Source organism: Castor canadensis, chromosome 4, assembly GCF_047511655.1.
Source record: "Castor canadensis chromosome 4, mCasCan1.hap1v2, whole genome shotgun sequence".
Classification (NCBI taxonomy): domain Eukaryota; kingdom Metazoa; phylum Chordata; class Mammalia; order Rodentia; family Castoridae; genus Castor; species Castor canadensis.
The window spans coordinates 66,300,832-66,306,656 of record NC_133389.1 but is presented as its reverse complement, the minus strand read 5'-3'; positions in this window follow the sequence as shown (position 1 = coordinate 66,306,656).

Here is a 5,825-nt window from a genome sequence, read left to right as displayed (position 1 = left end):
TTAGGTGTGAGTCCCAGACTCCACCTCATGGTTTCCCTGCTCTCTCCAATTCTGTCCAAAAACTCAAGAACCAGATGTTCTGTTTAGTTTAAGTTTGAATTACAAGTTAGCCATCAGATGTCAATGATCAGAATAAGTATAAGGTAAAGGCCTGAGTGTCTATCTAAATACACGTGTGCATGTATCACGTGTCAGTGTTACTGACAGACACACGTACGCATAGGCTGATTGCCTTAGTCCACTCACGCTGCTGTAACAAAATATAGGCTGAGTGACTTCACAACAACAACAGCAACAAATATGTGTTTTTCACAATTCCCAAGGCTTGGACAGTCCAAGGTCAAGTACCTGTAGACTCCATGTTTGGTGAAGGTCCGTTTCTCATAGAAATGGACTCTTTCTGTGTCTTCACATGGCAGAAAGGGCAAAACGGGATGATCTTCCTCCCTCCAGCCTTTTGCTTTTAGTTTGTTTTACAGATAGTGTCTCACACTAATTTCACCCAGGCTGATGTCAAGCCATGATCCCCCTTATTGAGCCTCCTGCGTGGCTAGAATTACAGACGTGAGCCACGAGGCCCAGGTTCCCTCCAGCTTTTTATAAGGGCACCAATCCCACTTAGGGAGACAGAGCCCTGAAGACTTAGTCACTTGCCAAAAAGGCTCCACTTCTTAATGCCATCACATTGGGGATTAAATTTTAACATGAATTTGAAGAGTCACAAACTTTCTTTTTTTTTTTTTTTTTTCATTTACAAACTTTCAAATCAGAACACTGATATATGTATGCATGTGTGCATTAACATTGCTTGTGTTAGGACCATACCTATAATACATGTATATGCTCAAGTCCGTGTGTTTAGGTACACACACACACACACACACACACACACACCTGAATCTTCACATCTGTAGAGCTCTCTAGAGGCCAAGGATTTAGAAAATCAGAAGCTAGAGCCCTTCTGTGGCTGTATGTTGTTAGCATGTTTTTTCCTGAAATGCCATTCCACCCTTGTCACTCAAGCAGGGAGCATGAATCCCAGTCCACAAACTGAATACACAATAAACATAATTTATCTTCTGTAACTAGTGTAATTCCATTCTGCAGAGCTGGTGGGAAGCTGACCTTCATTCTTTAGGGATGTACTCTCCCCCAAACTTTGGCATTACTTTGGGGTGTTTGGGAATGCCATGAGTGGCTCCATACAATTCTGCTTTGAATTTTGTCACCATCCATATCGCCACCTGAGATGCAGCATCTTGCCACTGCCTGTCCCTTGGGAATAGAAGTGTTTTATGAGCTTGCCTGTGATTCTGTTTGCTTGGTCCTTTTTCAGTAGGGAGATTCTTCCAAGAAGTAACCCAGAACAGCCATTGCCATGGTCCATGCACAGGAAACCCTTCCTGCTCCCGAGCCTATAAGCACACCCTTCTTCCATGCATTCCTCAAGCTTCCTGTAGGATGCTGAAGATCAGAAGTCAGGGAGAAGGGCTCTCGGGCTATTTCTTTTCTGCCACTCCACCACCGTGTGGCTACTTATATCAGGATATAAGCATGTCATCTGCTTGAATAAGGAAGAAACTACAGGACTACCTTTGTGAGGTAAGTGTGGTAGCAGAATTGAAAGTTGTTCAGTAAGCAGCTCTGGCCACTGTCCCATGTCCTCCTCTTTGTGTGTGAGTGGACCCAGTGCACAGGAGGAAAGGGCAGCTCTAGGGCCAGGTTACCCTATACCTTTCAGGCAGGGAGGTTGTGCAGAAGCACCTGATCTTTTCACCTGAGCCCTTTCTCTATGCGTGTGTGTGATACCAGCATTTGAACTCAGGACCTCACACTTGCTAAGCAGGTGCTACCACTTGGGCTACACCCCCAGTCCTTTCTGCTTTAGTTATTTTTCAGATAGGGTCTCATGCTCCAACCTCAGACCCTGATCCTCCTACCTACACCCTTCATGTAGCTGGGACTGCAGGTATGTGCACATTCAGCTTATTTGTTGAGATGGGATCTCACTAACTTTTTGCCTGGGCTGGCCTTAAACCTCAATCCTCCTGTCTCTGCCTCTGGAGTGGTTGGGGTTTGGGTGTGCACCACCTCGCCTGGCACCTGACCCCCTTTACAAGCAGTTTTCTCTGACTAGTGGTAGAAGAGGAGTCAGATGTTCACAGCAGGAAGGTGACTGAAAGCCAGGGAGGTCTCCAGTGCAGACTTTGAAGATAGAGGAGTCCCCTGGCAAGGAATACGGGCAGCCTTTGGAGCTGGGAGAAACCTGGTGTCGGCCAGCTGGAAACACAGACCTTATTCCTATAGCTAAAGGGAAGGAAAGTCCATTCCAGTCATATGAGCCTAGAAGATCCACGGCTCTGAGAAGACCCTGGCTCCAGCAACCACTTTGACTGCAGCCTCAGGTGAGACCTGAGCAGAAAACCCAGTCAAGCCAAGCCAAGCCTTCTACAGATCTGTGAACTCATCCATGTGTTCTTTGAAGTCACTGACTTGGTGGCAGTTTGTTACTCAGCAATAGAAAATGATATAGTGAGTTAGCCTATAAAAACATTGTCTTGCCTGACTTATTTAGATGTGCGTTGCCTTTACTCCTCCTCCCAATCGTTCCCCAAAGGGAAGAGGCAGATGGATTGAAGGCCCAAAGATGTAGCCCCAGTGGTGCCAGGCTATACAGTCAACTGCTGTTGACTTCCAGAACCCCAGAATGCTTCTGTAAGGGAAGGAGCCAGAGTAACTTGTACTGAGAAGCAGACTATGGATGCTATAGGTTTTAGCCCATAATGGAGTGTGTGGCAGAGCAACTTGCTCAGCTCATGGCAGGTGGGAAACAACTAGAGGAAGAGACTGACATCCCACAATGCCCTTCAAGGGTACACCCTCAATGACCTAAAACCTCCCCCAGGCCCCACCTCTCAAAGGTTTCCACCTCCTTCCGATAGTGGCAAGCTGAGAAGCAAGCTTTAATACAAGGACCATTGGGGGACATTCCAGATCCAGGCTATACTAGAGCCTATAATGGAGTTGGGGACCTCGGCTCTGCCATTAGCTAAGTGGCAAACTTGGTCACATTACATCACCTTTCTGCCCATAAGGCCTCATCTAAGGAGGAGAGACAGACCAGATGATCTTAAAGTCCTCTAAGACCTCCCATTCTTCCATCCACCAAATAGTTACTGAAGCCCTATGATGTGCCAGACTGGGGGAAGGAACAGGGAATGCAGCTGTCAGTCAAAGCCTCTGCCTCAGAGACACTAAAGCAGATACCTTAAAAGCAACTGAGGCCAATAGGAAAAGGGGACCAGGAACTAGAGAAAAAGTTAGATCAAAAAGAATTAACCTAGAAGGTAACACACACGCACAGGAAATCAATGTGAGTCAATGCCCTGTATAGCTATCCTTATCTCAACCAGCAAAAACCCTTGTTCCTTCCTATTATAGCTTATACTCTCTCTACAACAAAATTAGAAATAAGGGAATAGTTTCTGCTGGGCATTGAGGGGGTGGGGGGGAGAGGGAGGGGGTGGAGTGGGTGGTAAGGGAGGGGGTGGGGGCAGGGGGGAGAAATGACCCAAGCCTTGTATGCACATATGAATAATAAAAGAAAAAAAAAAAGCCTCTGCCTCGCTGGGCTTACATTTCACATGAAATGGAAAACTCTGGCAGGCAACACAGAAAAAGTGATTCAGCTAAGAATGCACCCACTTAAAAATGTTCTAGACCACCACAGGCCACACTAGCTTCATCCTGCCCATCCCCCTTCTTTGAGACAGGGTCTCACTAATGTAGCTGGTCTGGAACAAGTTACCCTCCTGCCTCAGCCTCCCAAGTGCTGAGATTACAGGCCCACACCTCCACACCCTGTGTCACTGTGCCTTTCCATTTCTCCATGAACACAGAGTCCTCAACCCATAACAGGCAGAGGAAAGCCCACATAGCCAAAGGCAATTTGAAAGGTAAAAATCAAGGCTTATCAGCATTTTGGGCAATTTTCCCCCCTTCTATTCACTTGGCCACTGAAGAACTGGTAGAAACATTTAGAAGCAAGACCAACCCTTGATTAGGCCAAAATTGTTGAGCAGGCAACTTGTTCTCCGTTAGCTGCCAACACATTTCAATTAAAGCATGAGCCGATAGTTTTGACATTTTTTAAATTTTAGAATATCAGGGAATTGCCCATAAGGGTAAATTAGTCTCAGAAATGTCTCTGCTATGTTGTTTGTTTGTTTGTTTGTTTGTTTGTTTGTTTTGTGGTACTGGGGCATGAACTCAGGGCCTATACTTTGAGCCACTCCACCAGCCCTTTTTTTTTTAATGATAGGTGTTTTCGAGATAGGGTCTCACAAACTATTTCCCCTGGTTGGCTTCTAACTGCGATCCTCCTGATCTCTGCCTCCTGTGTAGCTAGAATTACAGCCATGAGCCATGGGCCTCTGCTATGATTCTTACAAAGTAGGTTTCTAGTTCCCTCAATCTCATGATTCCCTGAGCAACCCCCCCCCACCTAGGGGCTTTGTTGAGTTTGGGGAATTTGTTCTCAAACTGAGCTTTGGCATGTGGCCCCTGGGGCCCAGGTCCACTGTCCTGTGGGTGTAAAGTGGCTTGTAGCCTCTGTCACATATAACCTGTTTGAAGACAGCTCGTCCACCATGCTGTCCTTCTCCAAGCCAAAAGACCATGGCTATTCCAACAGTTCTCCATGTGCTGTTACCTTGAGAACTCTAATTCTGGCCACTCTCCCAGAGACACTTCCAGATGACCAGACCCCGTCTTTGACTGTGGCGCCCAAAAGTAAGCATGATGCCACGAGTGGGGTTTACTCTTTAGGTCAAGTGGGCCACCTTCCGAGCTCTGCAGTTTGGATCAGGTGGGCCACCTTCCAAGCTCTGCAGTTTGGTTGCTGCAAACCAACATCACATTTGCTCACTTCAGCAGCCAATCGCAGGTGGCTATACCCAATCAGCTAAAGCCCAAAGTTCCTTTTCAACAGGATTCCTGTGATTACAAATGATAAGGCACAACTAATGCTGGGGCTGAAAGGGGAATTTCTTGACTTACTTTATTGGTGAACTTCAAAGATTGGACGTGGTTTTCAGCAGGTCTGGAGTCAGGGTTTTAATGAAGTCTCCACTGCTTTGTGACTTGCAGTCGCTCCATTCCTGCTTTGTCGCTTCCACTGGGTCTGATTCTCAGAGCAGCCTCTCTGTGGGGCATTAGTGACCCCAGCCTAAAGTGCTGCAGGCAGGTTAGCACCCAAACAAGTGATGACTTTCTTCTCAAGAAGACTGGCGGGGAGGTCCTGGGAAAACTCTAGCCTGGGAGTACCCTACATCACCTGAGATCCAGTGACTAAAGCAGGAAGATAGGGTGACCTAATGGATCTGGATCAAGTCCTGTGCCCACCCACATAATCAGCTCTCAAAGGAGAGTGTACCAACAGGCAAATGAAGGGAGAAGGAACACCAGTTAGGCAAGAATGGCAAATGCAGCTGGGCACCGGTAGCTCACACCTGTAATCCTAGCTACATAGGAAGCAGAGATCAGGAGGATCAAGGTTCAAAGCCAGCCAGGCAAATAGTTTTCGAGACCCTATCTTGAAAAACCCATCACAAAAAAGGGCTGGTGGAGGAGTGGCTCAAGGTGTAGGCCCTGAGTTCAAACCCCAGTACCACAAAAAAAAAAAAAAAAAAAAAGAATGCCAAGTGCTTACTGAAATCATGTCTGCCATGTTTACATCTTGGCCTCCAAGATGTATATGGGACCAGCACCTCCTGTTTTATTTTTACTTAACATTGTAATAGAAACATTTTTTCAATTCTTCAAGA